Genomic DNA, 17,442 nt, shown 5'->3' with positions numbered 1-17,442 from the left:
GTTTGTACAACCCTTGTTCAGTTCTCATTTTTGTGGACATCTGTTATGCAGCCAATCATTAAAAAAAAAAAAATCTAAACTGAGTTAAACATATCAACCACAACACTTCCCTCAGTCCCCAGGGAATTCAGACCTATTTCTATAGCTGCTGAATGTAAAAACACTGTGAATTCTATCATTTGTATTATTCTAAAATTAACTATGAATGTGCTGGGAGCCTTAAACAAGTTCTAGGCTTTCTTAATCATTTGCTTCTTTACCACTGAAAACAAACAAGAGAAACTGAACCACTGTGTTTTTACAACATTAATCCTAATATTCATTAACTAAGTAGAAGGCGTTTAGCTCCACACATATTTTGTGCTGGTCAGATCTTTGTTTCTTCTTCCCTCAAATTCACTCATTCAACAAATATTAAATATATATGTTGAATATCCTATGTGGAGGAAGTAAAACTCTCACTTTTTTCATATTGAGTCCATTTGCTGATCACCTTTTGACATGTGCAATTGTCTAAATGTCTTTGAACACGTTCTGTGCCTCTTTGGACTACCTTAGGTCCTCCATTTCTTTCTTCAAATGTGAGACCCAAACAGTATTCTTCCAGGCCCAGCACAGAGTGTATAGAGCAAGGGCTTAATGACATTCCTTTCTGGGGAAATTGGAGAATATTTTGTTTCCTGGCACAAGGAAGGTAAGCAACATGGAGTTTTGCATAAAAATGAGTGGATGAAATTAAACTCAGAAATTTTCAAGTGATACTGCACAGGCTGCCTACCTTCCCCCTGTTACCATCCCTCTTTTCCTTTGCCATCAGCAGACCCGTTGGTCTGTGTGAGCTGAGAACATTTCTGTCCCATTTCCTCTCCTCATGCCCTTACGCCATTGACCTTTGTGGCTCTCTAGGAACAATATTCTGAAGGTTTTAGACAGAGAGAAAAATTCATGGTCACGGGGTTAAATTTCATGCTGACTCTCATGACAGCTATAATGAGAGGAAGTGGAAAAACAGAGGAAAGCATCCATTTAATTCAACAAATATTTATTGAATATTTTACATGTATCCCGGTTTTAAATACTGAAGTTAAAGAAGTATACAAGATGAACAATGTTTTTATTCTTATAATGGGAGAAGAAAGTAAACAGACCATTATAGAAATAGAAAAATATCAGTAAAGTATCTGGGGGGGATTAAAGTGGAGTGATGTGATAGAGCGTGACTGCTGATGACTTCAGCTTGGGAGATCAGGGAAAGCCTCCCTAAGGAGGTGGTTGGGATATTCATGCTTCTCATTTTCTGTGTTTTATGATGTGTTGACATCTTGGAGCCTTGCTAATCCTGGAGAGACTGCCCCCCACCCCGCCCCCCAGGTTGAGCTAATTCCTGGAGAGAGCAGATGACTCCCCAGGGGCATGCCTTCGCTATGCAAACCTGAGTCCATACCTCCATCACCTCCTTTTATCAGGCTTCTGCAGTGCAGGACATTATTCCCTTCCCCAAATTACCCCAGGGCCGGGTACCAGACAACTAGGAGCCACCCCTATAGCCCAAAGCCTGCCAAAGTTACTCAAACTATCCAATCCTAAATTTACTCATCTGCTTACACTGCCTTGCCCATTCCTCCCCATGAAAACCACAATAAAGGGTCAGGACCATGCTTTCCTCTCGCCCTTTTTCTGTTTCCTGACCAGCCTCGGTGCTTCCCCATGTGGCTCTTTGTGCCATGCCTTCTATTTCTAGGACCTATAAGTATAAAAATCTTCTTTCCTCATAGTAATCATTTCTATGTCTGCATGTCTTACCATACCTAATTAAAACAAATCCTAATTAAAACAGTGACACTTAAGCTGAGATCTGAATGACAAGTAGGACGAGTCACACATGGATGGAGATGAGAGCATTCTAAGTAACAGTGCAGAGACCCTAAGCTTGGCAAGATCAAGGACCACATAGAGGCGTACGCCGGGAGTAGACTCTCCTCTCACTTCCTACTTCTTTTCGTTTACTTTCCAGACACCCATTGATCTATGATAATCCAAAGATTCTTAAAGGCAAATATCTCTGAGGAAGTCAGATGTCCTACCATCCTTTTTATACAAGTCAACGCTTATATAACTACATGACTGATGAGAAGAACTGAAGGTCTCATTAAAGCAATTCACACTAAGGTGTGAAAGAATCTTTGCTAATGTATTTTCATTGAAAGAGGGAATTTATTAACTGAAACACATTTTTTAATCAGTTACACTCAATAGTTTTGTGTCTTAACATCATTCAAATACCCAACATGCACTTATCAAATACATCTCTCATTACACCCAGGTTCTAGGGATGGAGTGAGGAGGAATCATCTTTCCTAAGGAGTAAATGAGTGTTGTGATCACTCTTTGCACTTGTGATTTCTTGTTCAGTGTCCATATTGTCCTTTATGTTATAATCATACCCAAAGCTACATGAGGGCGGGAGGTATGTTCAACTCCATATCACTAGCAAAATGCAGTGTCTGGCAGACTGCAGGCATTCTATTAATGACTTCAAAATGAAAATTATTAAACCAAGTTATACTAAGATAAAGTGTAAATATGATAGATAAAAGTAATTTCCAATATTTTAGTCTCTCAGGACCCAGCAAGGATAAATTTCTTAGACTTATGGGTTTCATTTCTGGCTGAACTTAAAATCAGCCAGGAAGCTTTTAAAATATAACAGTACCAATCCCCATTACAATCAATTGAGTCAGAAGCTAAGGGTGGAATCTGGGTATCAGCATTAAAAAAAAATTTCTCTAGGTTATTCTAACATGCACCCAGGGTTGAGGAACACAGATCTAGGCTAAAAGGCTACAAACAGTAAAGGTTAATATACCTGCTGGTGTCTTTAGGCAATGTGAAGAACAGCTATCAGAATTTGCACAGATGACTAAGAAAGTAGAATTCTCCAGGACACAGAGGTTCACAAAGGTCTAGGCTTCAGGGACAATCAAGTAGAGAAAGTTGGGCAGAGAAGCTTTAGACAGAGACCCAAGCTGTGCAACCAAGAAGGAAGAAAGCAGATTGGCATTTGCAGCAAAATGAGTTCTTTCATATTCATTTTTAAAGTGCTTACAGGATTTCAGGTGACTGAAGTCACTGGCAGTCATCTTTGCAGAAAAACAAATCATAATATTTGAGAAACAAAAAGGTGATGCCCTGAGGGCAAATTTTATATTCATCTTTAAAAAAGTGACCTGGAAAATTATACATCATTTTGCTGCAAGAACTTACTATGCTGACAAATATTTGTAAAATGTTATTTCAGCCCATGAATTTTATTTTAGTAGACATTCAGAGTAAGTCACAGCTTCATAGAGCAAATGCCAGCCTTCCTTTCCATTCCCACATCCAGAGTCTCACCTTTCAAAAGAGAGTACTGGATCTCAGTCGACACTTTCTGGTAATGAAATCTGCCATGAAATTTTAAGCTAACAAATGGCTATGATTCACAAAATCTATCCAAACGAATCCTTATCGACTGGAAGCCTTGTTAACAATATGATATCTGAGTTTATCACTAAAAAATTATTTTGGAACAAATTCAAATACCAATTAAAAATCAAAATAAAGTCTCATCTTCCATGGTTATCTAGATTATCATTCTGTTAGTTGAATATAAAGTTTGCCCTCAACTTCTCTCCTTTTTTGTTTCCTAAATATTATGGTTTGTATTTCTGCAAAGATGCCTGCCAATAATGTCAGTCACCTGAAGCTCTCCAAGGACCTTTAAAATGAACACTAAAGAATTCATTGTGCTGATAAATATTTGTAAAATATTGTTTCAGCCCATGATTTTAATTTAAATAGGACTTAATAACTGAAAGTTGTCTCAGCATAGGGTCATGATTAAAAGCATGATCTCCTGATCAAATCCTGATTCCACTATTTCGTAAAATCAATACCTGTTCAACAAATATTTATTCAGTACTTGCTAGTGATAGGCACTAGATGTTTTAGATGATTGGAAGATATTGGTGAATGAAAGAGATAAAAATCCTTGCCTTCTTGACGCTTACACACTACTGAAGGAGGCTGACAATAAAAACAATAGAATAAACTTAATTTATTAACAGATTGTTTAACACATTAAAAGGTGATACATTGTACATATTTTTTATATAATGGGGGTGGGGATTCTGGGAGGGCTGGGAGTGGATTATAGTATTAAATAGTGTGGTCACGGTAGCTTTCATTGAGGAGGTGATATTTGAGTAATTTCTTGAAAGAGGTGAGAGGGTTAGCCTTGTGGATATCTAAGGGAAGTGTTCTGGGAAGATGGAAAAGCAAGTGCAGAGCCTGGTAGCAGAAGTTTGCTGATGTGTTTGAGGACAGCAAGGAGGCCAGAGTATCTAGAAGAATGTGAGCAGCGGGGAGAGAAGTACAAAATGAGTTCAGAGAGTTTGGGAGAGGGAGGCAGGTCACAGGGTCTTACAGGCCATTGTAGGGACTTTGGCTTTTCTCCTAAGGGAGGATGGGAGTCCTTGGAGGATTCTGAGCAGAGGAATAGCACGATCTGACCTCTGTTTTAAAAGCTTACTGTGGAAGAGAGTTCCACTTCTGGTGTGACAGTGTGAGAAGCTCCACAGATCCCCTCCCCATGGAAACTGGTAAAAATTATTTTTTAAATCAACCATTTAAGGTCTCAGGAAATGGTCCAGAGAGCATACAGCAGATAAAGAAACATTTATTCAAGAAATCTACTAAAACTCTGTAAAAACTACAGGAAGTTGTGGTATTTGAACTAAGATCTCTGAGCTCCCTTCCAGCTCAGTGAGATGAAAACTCTGCTCCAAAATTGTACAGCCATGAACACAGGGTTCCCCCTGCCAAGCCCCCAGTTGGAAGGGCTATCTTTTGGGGAGAGGCAATACATAAGCTCTGCTCATCTTGCCTTCAGTTACCTATTGCTGAAGCTAAGTTCCAGGTGAGTGTGGCTGAGAAATGGAGACTCCTTCTGCCTCACCATCATTGATGGGATGGAGGCCATACTGTGGCCACAGCACCACTGAGAATACTAGAGCCCTGATTGCTCTTTCCTTGGCTTGTGGGGTGGGAATTCTGTGCTGAAAGAGGCAAGCCAAGGAGACCTGGGGTTGCTGACTTTCCAACCACTGAATGTGCAGCTTCTGAAGAGGAATGTCACTCAGAGAAAAGGGTGCCATTGTCCCCATCCCTAGCATCAATGACATGACTCAGAGATTTTTGCCTAAGAGGAGGAACAGGCCATAAAACAGCTTGAAATCCCTCCCCAGTGGACTGATTCCATTTGCGACAGTGTAGACCTCATTTGCAATAGTTCAAGCCTAAGTTCACTCTCAAAAGCAGTGGAAATTTTGGTGAAAGTTCATTGGGAGGAGATTGATAGATTCTTTGGAAGTAAAAGCTAAAAAGTAAAAGCTACATAGGCCAGGTAGCTTTCCAGAGACAAATGGGAAAAGAGACAGCTGCGAAGAGCTTTCCTGGGGTCAGAACAAACCTCACATGCTGACTTTGGGAACTATCCCTTTCAAAGGAACCAAATTTGGATCGAATTAGTCTGTGTAGTAATTTATGTACCAATGCACTGTTGAAAACAAGAAAGCAATCAGTCTATAATTAGTGGCACTTGAAGATTCGGTGTGGTCAAGGAAAGAGACAGTCAAAGAGAGCCCTGCCAAAACCACTGTCATCCCAGAGTAACTGTGGGCCTCAAGAAATGTGGGACAGCTTTAAGTGCACCAACATAGTTGTAATGGGAATACCAGTAGGAGAGGAGATAGAGAAAGGAGAAGGAAAATGTTTGAAGAAATAATGGCTGAAAACTAATGTAATTTATTTTAAAACATTAATTAATACATCCAGGAAGCTTAATGATTTCCAAGTTAAGATAAACACAAAAATATATATACAAGTAAACACATGTCTGAAAGCCAAAGACAAGGACAAAATCTTGAAAGCAGCAAGAGAAAAATGGCTTGTCACTTACAGAGAATTGCAATGGGATTAACAGCTGACTTAGAAAAAATGGAGGTTAGAAGGCAGTGGGATAATATGTTTGAAGTGCTCAATGGAAAAAAAAAGTCAAGAATCCTGTATCCAGCAAAATTATTTTGTTGTAATGAAGGTGAAATAAAGACATAAAGACATTTCCAGATAAAGTCTGAGCGAATTTACTGCTAGCAGATTTGCTTTAGAAGAGATACTAAAGGAATTTCTTCAGGCTGAAAGCAAGTGACCCCAGATGTTAATTAGAATCCACATGAAAAAAACAAAGAGCACTGACAAAGGTAGTTATACAATTATAAAAAACAGTAATAATGCATATTTTTCTCCTTTCTTCTCTTAACTGATTCTAAAAGTAACTGTATAAAATGATATGTATATAATGTATTTGGGGCCCTATAACATGTAGAAATGGAATGTGAGTAGGAGCAAAGATGTATTGGGTTAAGGAAATGACTCCATATGTGAACTCGAATTTACAGGAAAAAATGAAGAGAGCTGATGACAAGAAATAAGAAGATTAATATAAGAAAAGCTAAAAGTATACACTTGCTATTCTTTTTCTCTCTCAGCTTCTTTAAAAGACATAAAATTACATAAAGTAATAATTATAACAATGTAATTTTGGATTTGTAACATTGATAGATACAATTAGTATAACAATAATACCACAAAAAGGGGAGAAAGGGAATAGAACTATATAGGAGTAATGTTTCTATAGTTCATTGGGATTAAATTAGTATGAATCTGAAACTACTTCTAGTAAATTAAGGTAAGCCCCAGAGCAACCACTAAGGAAGTAACTCAAAAAATATGGTGAGAAAAATCATTAAAGAAATTAAAAAGATACTTTAGAAAATATTCACTTAAGACAAAAGAAAGCAGTAAAGGAGGAAAAGAGTAACAACAACAACAAAAAGGCATAATGCATATAGAAAACAAAAAGTTAAGTGGCAGATGTAAATCCGACTATATTTATAATTACCTTAAATGGGAATGGATTTAAAAGTCCCATCAAAAAACAGAGATTGTCAGATTTGATAAAAAATAAACTAGATCCAACTGTATTCTATCTATAGGAGACACTTTAGATTCAAAAATACAACAGCTTGAAGGTAAAAGTTTGAAAAAACATAATCATTCAAACATCAATCACAAGAAATTTAGAGTGTCAGACATAATATGCTTCAAAACAAAAAAAAATGTTACTAGAGATAAAGAGGAACACTGTGTAATGACAAAAGTCAATCTATCAGGAAGATACAACAATTATAAACATATATGCACTTAAAAACAGAGCACTAAAATACATGAGGCAAAAACTGAAATAGGAAATTCAACAGTTATAGTTGGAAACTTCAATAGTCCACTTTCAATAATGGATAGAGCAACTAGGAGAGAGATCAACAAGGAAATAGAAGACTTGAACAACATTATAAACCAAGTATACCTGGCATACATCAATAGAACATTTCACCCAACAATAGCAGAATATGCATTTTTCTCAAGTGTACATGGAACATTCTCCAGGATATATCATATACCAGGCCATAAAACAAACGTCAATAGATTTTAGAGGATAAAAATAACAAAAGAACACAAAACATATTCTCTGACCACAGTGGAATGAAATTAGAAATCAACAACAGAAAGAAATTTGGGAAATCCTCAAATACGTGGAAATTAAACAACACATTCCCAAATAATTAATGCCTTGAAGAAGAAGTCAAGAAGAAATTATGAAATACTTTGGATGAATGAAAGGGAAGATACAGCATGTCAAAACTTTATGCAGCTAAAACAGTGCTTAGATGGAGATTATAGCTGTAAATGCCTATATTAAAAAAAAAGAAATTTCAAATCAGTAACCTGAATTTCCATCTAACACACTGGAAAAAGATCAAACTAAACCTAAAGCAAGCAGAAGAAAGGAAATAATAGAGAAAGGAAATTAATGAAGTAAATAATGGAAAAACACTAGAGAAAATCAATAAAAATGAAAGCTAATTCTTTGAAAAGACTAATAATTTTAACAGACCTTTTGCTAGATTGACCAAGAAAAAAAAAGAAGACTGAAATTACTAGAATCATAAATGAAAACAGGGAACATGTCTACCAACCTTAAAGAAATTAGACAATTTAGATGACATAGATAAATTCCTAGAAGGACGTAAAAACTTACTCTGTTTACTGTGTTTAAAATTTCATGTAGAGTAAGGGTGGAAGTAGAGAGAGCTATTAGTTGTGAATGGCAAGACATGATGCTGGCTCAACAAGGGTGGTAGCAGTGGAAGTGGTGAAAAGTGATCAGAGTCTGAATACATTTGGATGCTAGGGCCAGTGAGATCTCCTGATAGATTCAACATGAGAATCAAAGATGACTCCTTGTTTTTTCCTGGAGCAAAAAGCAGGAGGGCTTTTCCATCAACTGATAGGGGGGAGACCCTAGGTGCAGTTGTTTTGGGAGTGGGAAGGATATCTTTTATTTGCTCCTTATAAATTCACTGTCTACCTTTCTTCATTTTGTTCTGTGCTCCACGAGGCTGACCTCTACAGAGCTCCTCAGCTCTGCTCTCTGGCTTTCCAGGTATGTTCAATTAATTGGGAACACTAAGAGATTCAAGGGTAGGAGGAGTTGCTTTAAACTTCTTGTACTTCTCCACCAAGGATCACAGCTCCTGTCAATTGACCTTCTACGTCTTTCTGTCTCTCTGTCCCTCCCTCTGCACCCCAGTGACAGCTGCTTCCTCCCTTTACTCCTTTACCCTTCAGGGTCGATGGGACAGTAGTGCCTTTGTTAGCACTGGAGTGTTGTGCTATCTTTTGTGGTTTCCCTACACCCTGTAAATAGCTCCTTTATTAAACTGTCCTCAAATTACCTAAATTAAGTGTGCCACCTGTTTCTTGCCAAAACTATGGCTGATATGGGAAGAAGATCAGAAACTTGGTTTTGGACATAATGAGATATCAAAGGGGGGATGAGAGTAGGCAATTGGTTATTTGAGTCTGGATTTCAGGAGAGTGACATAGCCTAGAGATAAGAATTTGGAAGTCATTAGCAGAAAGAAGATATTTAGAACCAGGGGACTTGATGAGATCATTGAGGGAGTGAAAAAGATAGAGAAAAGAAGAAGACTGAGACCTGAATTTTGGACTCTTTAATGTTAAGAGGTTGGATAGATGATGGGGAACCAGCAAAGGAGAAGGAGAAGCAAGGGAGGAAGGAGGAAAACCAAGGGAAGCCAACTGAGGAATGTATATCAAGGAGAGGAGTGATTCACTGTGTCAAATGCTGCTGAAAAGCCAGGTGCAAACGGTACTAAGAATTGACCATTGAATTTAGCAATGTGGAGGTCATTGCTGACCTTGGCAAGAATATGTTCAGTGGTGTTAGGGTAACAAAACCTGTTTAGAGTGTGTTTTAAAGAGAAGAACTGGAGAAAGCAAGTATAGACAAATGAATTTTGCTACAAAGAGAACAGTATATGGTTAGTGGCTAGAGAGGGAAGAGGAATTTTGTTTTGTGTTCATTTATTTTGTTTTATTAAGATGGGAGAATAACAGCATGTTTGTATGCTAATAAGTATGATTCAGTAGAAAAGAGAAAAATAATAATGTAGGCGAGAAATGGGAGAATTGCTGAAGGATTTCCCTGAATAGGAGAGGGTGGGAGTCTAAGACACAAGGAGAAGGGTCCCCTGAGACAGGAACACAGAGCACATAGTTCATCTATAGTAACAAGAGAGAAGGCAGAGTGTGCAGATTCAGAATTTCTCTTCTGATTGTATTTTCTCAGTAAAGTAGGAAGTAATCAGCTGTGAGTGAGCACAGTGGGGAGGGGTAGGAAGTTTGAGACGAAGTTGTGAATGGTTGCCTACGAGTGTAAAAGTTAGTGACCTAAGGAAGTGTAGTATGAATGCTGGCAGCATCAAGAAATTCCTTAAGGTTCACTATCATGAATTTAAAATGGAATAATGTTCAACTGAAGGGATGCAGTTAGAGAGTAAGCAGGGAGTTGGATTCAACAAGGAGTTGCAGTTTTCTTAAGCAAGATGTGTGGCCTCATATATAAAATGGGGATAATAATACTTACCATGAGAGTTGCTATATGCATTAAATGAGATAACACAAATAAAATGCTTATCACAGTGTCTGGTACATTGTAAGTACACAATAAACATGTGCTAGAATTATTGCTATTGTAATACCTAGTAGGGCTAGGAAAACTTCCGAAGTGGAAATTATCTGTTTTAATCGTACCTGTAATGACCAAATGCTTCTGTTGGTTAATTGCAGTTTGGTTCAACTATTCATAGCATGTGTCTTCTTACCAGGTGGGGACCTAGAGACTACATCTATGTTGCCTTTATAACACTTCACTTCCAATAGGCATAAGCTTGCACAAAATAGCTCGGGGAACCATTTGCTCATCTCTGCAATGCTTCAATTCCCATTGTAGAGCAATAGTTGGAAAACCCAGCTCCTTCTGTTTGTTACAGACTTCTGACATTTGATCTTTCTGCTAAATTCTTGGCAATGGCCTTAAGGCAAGTAGGAATCCAATTGCTTAGATTAGTATAACTTTGAAGTTATTCCTCTGTTTCTAACACTGGTACTCTGAGAATAGGAATTCCAAACAAGCTCAGATAGCTTGTATGCCTTTCTTGACCTTTTCAAACATCATTTCTTTCATTTTGGACATTGATTGTACCTGATTAAGCTATCTATATCACATTTTTTGACTATATTTACTGTTATTACATCAGGTGCTGCCTGAAGGAATGATGCGGTATCCCCAAGCCAGGCCACTTGGGTGTCTCTTAGTCTGGGGGGGGGTATGGTGGCATTTTCCCAATTGGTGCCCCCAAGCTGCCTGGTGTTTTGGGACAAGGAAGGAGAATCTTGAGCCCCTGGGGACGAAGAGCCTTCCCAGTTCAGACCATTTGCTGTATAGCTGAGTGCCTTTTGCCAGTTTCATTCCTCCTACTCCTATTCTGAAGCCTTTAGGCAGTAAATACAGTTATACAATGTAAATCATTCTCCCTTTCTAAACAACAACAAGTTTTAAAATAATATGAAGGCCACTGACAGTATAATTAAATAAATAAAAATATAGAAAGCACTTAATTTTTTTTTAAATTTCAAACTCATGGAAAAGTTGAATAAAGAACAATGAACACTCATATACCCCTATCTGAATTTATCCACTGTAGAGTTGCCAGGTAAAATGCAGGATTCCAAGTTAAACTTGAGTTTCAGATGAATCATGAATAATTTTTAAGTATGAGTATGCATGCAGTATTTGGGACATACTTATACTAAAAAATTATTTGTTGTCTCTCTGAAATTCAAATTTAACTAGGCATCTTGTGTTTTTTGGCAAATCTGACAGCCCTAACTTACTGTTAACATCTAACCTCACTTGTTCCCATCTTTTCTCTTATACATTTCTCCTTTGCCAAACCATCTGGGGAACATTAAAAAAAAATCTCAAATAGGCCTTGTATACGTATATAAAGAAAATTCATTTTCATTGGCTTTTTTTTAAAAACTAGTGCTTGCAACTGCGCTTTCCACTTGTTATTATATAGTGCTAATTCCCTACTCTTGCCCAGACTCCAGGTTAGTTCTAAGTGCACGTCCATATGCAGTTACAAAACCACTTCAACACTCATGTCAAAAAACCAGTTGCTATCATGTTGTGAAAATGACTCTACTACCCAAAGCAATCTACAGAGTCAATGCAATCCCTATAAAGTTACCAGTGGCATTTTTTACAGAACTAGAACAAAAATCTTAAAATTTGTATGGAGACAAAAAAGACCCCGAATAGCCAAAGCAATCTTGAGGGAAAAAAATGGAGCTGGAGGAATCAGACTCCCTGACTTCAGACTATACTACAAAGCTACAGTAATCAAGACAATATAGTACTGGCACAAAAACAGAAATATAGATCAATGGAACAGGATAGAAAGCCCAGAGATAAACCCACACACCTATGGTCAACTAATCTATGACAAAGGAGGCAAGGATATACAATGGAGAAAAGACAGTCTCTTCAATAAGTGGTGCTGGGAAAACTGGACAGCTACATGTAAAAGAATGAAATTGGAACACTCCCTAACACCATACACAAAAATAAACTCAAAATGGATTAGAGACCTAAATGTAAGACCGGGCACTATAAAACTCTTAGAGGAAAACATTAAGAAGAACACTCTTTGACATAAATCACAGCAAGATATTTTTTCATCCACCTCCTAGAGTAATGGAAATAAAAACAAAAATAAACAAATGGGACCTAATGAAATTTAAAAGCTTTTGCACGGCAAAGGAAACCATAAACAAGATGAAAAGACAGCCCTCAGAATAGGAGGAAGTATTTGCAAGTGAATCATAAGACAAAGGATTAATCTCCAAAATATATAAACAGCTCATGCAGCTCAATATTAAAAAAACAAACAACCCAATCCAAAAATGGGCAGAAGACCTAAATAGACATTTCTCCAAAGAAGACATACTGATGGCCAAGAAGCACATGAAAAGCTGCTCAACATTACTAATTATTAGAGAAATACAAATCAAAACTACAATGAGGTATCACCTCACACCAGTTAGAATGGGCATCATCAGAAAATCTACAAACAACAAATTCTGGAGAGGGTGTGGAGAAAAGGGAACCCTCTTGCACTGTTGGTGGGAATGTCAATTGATACAGCCACTATGGAGAACAGTATGGAGGTTCCTTAAAAAACTAAAAATAGAATTACCATATGATCCAGCAATCCCACTACTGGGCATATACCCAGAGAAAACCATAATTCAAAAAGACACATGCACCCCAATGTTCACTGCAGCACTATTTACAATAGCCAGGTCATGGAAGCAACCTAAATGCCCATCGACAGACGAATGGATAAAGAAGATGTGGTACATATATACAATGGAATATTACTCAGCCATAAAAAGGAATGAAATTGAGTCATTTGTTGAGACGTGGATGGATCTAGAGACTGTCACACAGAGTGAAGTAAGTCAGAAAGAGAAAAACAAATATTGTATATTAATGCATATATGTGGAACCTAGAAAAATGGTACAGATGAACCAGTTTGCAGGGCAGAAATAGAGACTCAGATGTAGAGAACAAACATATGGACCCCAAGGGGGGGAAGCGGCGGGGGGTGGGGGTGGGGGTGTGATGAATTGGGTGATTGGGATTGACATATACACTGATGTGGATAAAATGGATGACTAATAAGAACATGCTGTATAAAAAATAAATAAAATAAAATTCAGAAAAAAAGAAAACAGTTGCTATCACCAATGAAATAATAATCAAGTGGCCTCTGAACATCACCCTTCTGGAATTAATACTAAAACCATTTTAAGCTAAGGGTAGGCACTCTACAGAAACTCTTTGTATTGACTAAACAATTACCATTGCTTGGTTCTGGTGGATCTTCTAGCTTTTCTCAGTTTCTTTAGTATGAGAAATCTCACCCAAATTCTCTTTTCTTTAGACACATCCATATTTGTAGGTACTTTGATGAAATTGTTAAGAGCACAAGCCCAAGAGTCAGGCAGTCATGGGTTAAAATCCTGTCTTTTGTAGTCTTGGTTAGTTCAAGGAAGTTATTTAACTTTTTTGTGACTCACTTTCCTCATCTGTAACATGGAGTAAAATATATACTTCATGCACCTGTTGCAAGGTGAGCCCTGTGCCTGGCACAAGTATACTGGCAATCATCATGTAGATCTCCACTGTAATTTATCACACTTTCACTGGAGCCAGTTTTGCATTGTGTTTCCTATCTTACCCTGAAAATAATTTCCACACTGGGTATGAATACTTCTAAACCATAGCTACTGCTCACAACCTTCTTGTTACAACAGACCCAAATAGTCATATATAAAAACAGAATGGAGGTTAAAGGGGATGAGGTCTAGTTGTATTCTTAGATCCCTGATGGGGGTCTAAGATACACAGATATGGGTCAGGGACCATCATCTAGATAGAGGTATAGTAGAAAAGGAATTTGACTCCATCATTGACCATATGGTGTGTGTGTTTGTGTGCATGTGTGTGTACTGTGTATGTGTGAGTGTCCACATGTGTGTGCTAGGGATGAAAAATGATATCAAGATATATACAAGTTTATGGGTCATATATGGAAATTGATCTTTCCTCGATACTTCATATTAGATGTTATCAGATCAAAGCGTCCAGCTTGGATCATCAGACCTTTAAAAGAATGTGGAGAAACTGGAACAGATTCAGAGAAAAGAATCATAAATATGCAAATATTATATGAAAAATATTGAGAGATTTGAAACTTAAAGAAAGTCAAGGATGACTTGGTTTGTTTTCAAGAATAAGAAGAGCTTTTCTTAAAGATTCAGATCAGCTATTCCTTGTGTCCACAGAGGACCAAACGAGGGGAAAGGAATACATTAAAACTGTGTACTGCATGTTTTTTATTTTGTGTAAGGAAGAACTTACTGCAAACTTGGTGATAAAATAGTCGACTGGACTGCTGAGTTAGTTATGAGGTCTGTAATGGGGAGTTTTGTCTTAAAGCTTTGTGGATAATCACCAGACCTAGCTATTTTCAATTTGGCATCTACCTAAACCAGGTTGCTGCACCAGACAAATGCTGAAGGTTCTTTCTAGCTTTGGAATATAACTAGAAAATACCAAGGGGCTGCATGTATAAGACATGTTGCACAATTAAAAATCTATCTATCGAAGAGGTAGGTCAGCCACAAAGCAGAGGCGAGCGTTTTAGCACGCTCTGGCTGTTACACAGAGCACAACATGAGACCCATCAGTCAGCTTCTAACAGACAATCCAGGTCAGCCAGACTGATGGGATTTTTAGTGTTGATTGTGTTGGATTTGCATTTGCTGTTACGAAAGGGGCAACCAACAAAGTCTTAGAATAGTGTGCATGCGTTGACCCATAACCAGTGAAACAAACAAAATAAAAAAGGCTGCTGTTAAATTAATAATTCTTAGTATGGATAGGAATGTTTTCCTTATTAAATTCAGAGTGGATTCATTCTAGGAACAATTTTGGTCTAGAGGCTGTCACTTGCTATAGATTACTGACTTTAGTGCTTGGCTGCCAAAATACTTTGGCTCATTCTCAAGCCCCAAGAATTGCATAAATTTTCCCTCTCATCATGCTCCAGAGCCATCAACAATATCTCTAGATGTCTTTTCTTCTAATTTTATTTAATTCTTTTGTCTCAAGTCTCCTAAGAATTTCTGTGTACTATTTATATTGTATTATATTAATTATGAGTCATAGCCATACACTGATTCACATGATCCATATATTAATCACATGATTGTGTGCCTTTGTTCCTTTACTAGGTTTCTATTTTTTCTTAACCTGTCCACAATCTCAGATAAGCATCTTCTGCAAGTCTGTAGTTCTCCTCTCACCTGCACATGGACTGGCACAGATGTTGACAAATGGAATGTATTTTTCAGCCAATGTTTATTGTCTCTGACCAGATCTAAAAGGCTTGACTGTTTGCATGTAACAAACAAAACAGAACAATAACAATAATAGTGAAACAAATCAAAACAAAAGCCTTGTGGTTAAAATCAGCTGGGACTTAATTTTTCTCCCACATGAAAAGGTCTGGAAGTGAGAAGTCCAGGGCTGGTGAGGCAGCTGCAGGGTTACACAGTTTTGGATTCCTTCTGTTCAGCTACCCTGTCATCCTCAGTGCATGGCCTCATGGTCCATGTGGGTTGTTGTAGCGTCAGCCATCGCATCCACGTTCCAGGAGGCAGGATGGAGGAAAAGAAGGGAGAGCTGACTCACCTCCTTCAAGAAAATTTCCTGGAAGTTCCACACATCACTTCTAGTCGATTCTCACTGACTAGAACATAGGTACAAGGCTGCTTCCAGCAGCAAAGGAGGTTGGTAGTTTTTTACTCCGGGTGACAGTGTGCCCCACTATCATGGAGAAAGGAATCAATGAATGACAAACTGGACAATGAGCAGTCTTCAGCCCAGAGCCCAAATGTTGTGTTGGCAAGAGAAGTTCAATACAGATACAGTGATTTTAAATGTCAGCGTGGTGTGGACATTTCCCTGTGGTAACTATGCAACAAAACACTGTGCATAGTTTATTCATTAAGAGCTACATCCAAAATTCTTCCTGAAAACCTGGGAAGAAGGTGCTGCTATTATGTCTCAAGGTGTACCAAGACTGAGAACCGCACAGTTCATGGTAAAGTTGGTAGTTGAACCCAAGCAGTCAGATCCCTGAACCTGTACTATTAACTGTATCACTGTGTTGTCTGTAAAGTAACATAGAAACATTGACTTTCTAGGAATTTTTCAGTACAATCCGTGGCAGAACTCTCAGGGACTCTGTGATGCTGCCTTCATTATGACAACACACGTGCACATATTTGAAAAAACTATATCTGTGCCTTCATTTGGACATGATATGCAATTTTCAGGAGATCCTCTGAACTCATGTAATTTGTTAGTGATGACTTCCTGCTCCTACCTCATCTTTCATTTGTTAAATGTTGTCTTTATTTTTCGGCTTCCTAGAAATTTGGAACTATGTAAAGTTTGTTTTAATTAAGCTCAGTTGATTCAGTGCATTCATTCTTTTGCAGCATTTTATTCTTATAGCTGTAGTTGAGATATATTCATGATTCAAGATGGTGATGTCAGTCTGTTTGGTTGGGGAATGGCCAAATTGTTGTGAAGCACTGTCAACTCAGGTACGTGATTGATGACAGGCTTATTGTAGAAAACAAGATTAACAGGTTTGGGGGGGGTGTTTATTTTAGTTTAGAAAAAGCTGTCCTATTGTTTTGATTGTATGGGAAAAAAAATCAAAATTTTAGTCATTATAGAGTGACAGGTGTTTGGCAAATTGGAAAATATACCTTAGTCCTACTGAATGTCAAATTAATAGAATGTTACCTTAGGGGAAAACTAATCTCAAAACAATCTTTTTTAATTCGTATTTTTTCTAACTCAATTATTGTATTTCCTTCAGATGAAATCAAAACCTTTAAGTCAAGGGTCCTTTCTATAAATATTTCATGTCAGTTGATGCGTGAAATAGCCCTCTTTTTCAATAACTGATGAAGGGTAGGGAAGATTTGATGCTTAGGGAATTCATTATTATTTCAGACTGTTCTTAAAAGGGATTTTCATAGTTCTTTATTTCCATAAGTCATGTCATAGTTTTCCAAAAAGAACTGAAAGAAAATGAAATAAAGATACCAAGACAACTTTTTAAAAATGTTTATTACAGACATTGTCAGACTCATAAAAAATAGGCATAATACTATTATGAACTGCCAAGCACCCATCCCCCAGTTTCGACAGCTATCAACATATGGCCAATTTGTTTCAACTTCCCCTCTACCCCCAACTCCTTCCC

General features: G+C 37.6%; 1 protein-coding gene across 7 annotated transcripts in view; it reads left to right on the top strand.

Moving 5' to 3' along the window:
* Nucleotides 1-17,442, top strand: part of LMNTD1 (lamin tail domain containing 1) — a 419,515-nt gene that overhangs the window by 214,748 nt on the left and 187,325 nt on the right. For 2 of the 7 annotated variants that reach the window (XM_082352225.1, XM_082352223.1), the window contains one exon: nucleotides 16,664-16,771. The exons of the other annotated variants lie outside the window; for them this stretch is intronic. The gene's annotated coding sequence lies outside the window, so the exon portion shown is untranslated. The remainder of the gene's footprint in view (nucleotides 1-16,663; nucleotides 16,772-17,442) is intronic. 7 annotated transcript variants of the gene reach the window in all.

This window comes from Balaenoptera borealis, assembly GCF_965194805.1.
Source record: "Balaenoptera borealis genome assembly, chromosome: 13".
Taxonomy (NCBI): domain Eukaryota; kingdom Metazoa; phylum Chordata; class Mammalia; order Artiodactyla; family Balaenopteridae; genus Balaenoptera; species Balaenoptera borealis.
This window is presented reverse-complemented; position numbering and strand designations above follow the sequence as displayed.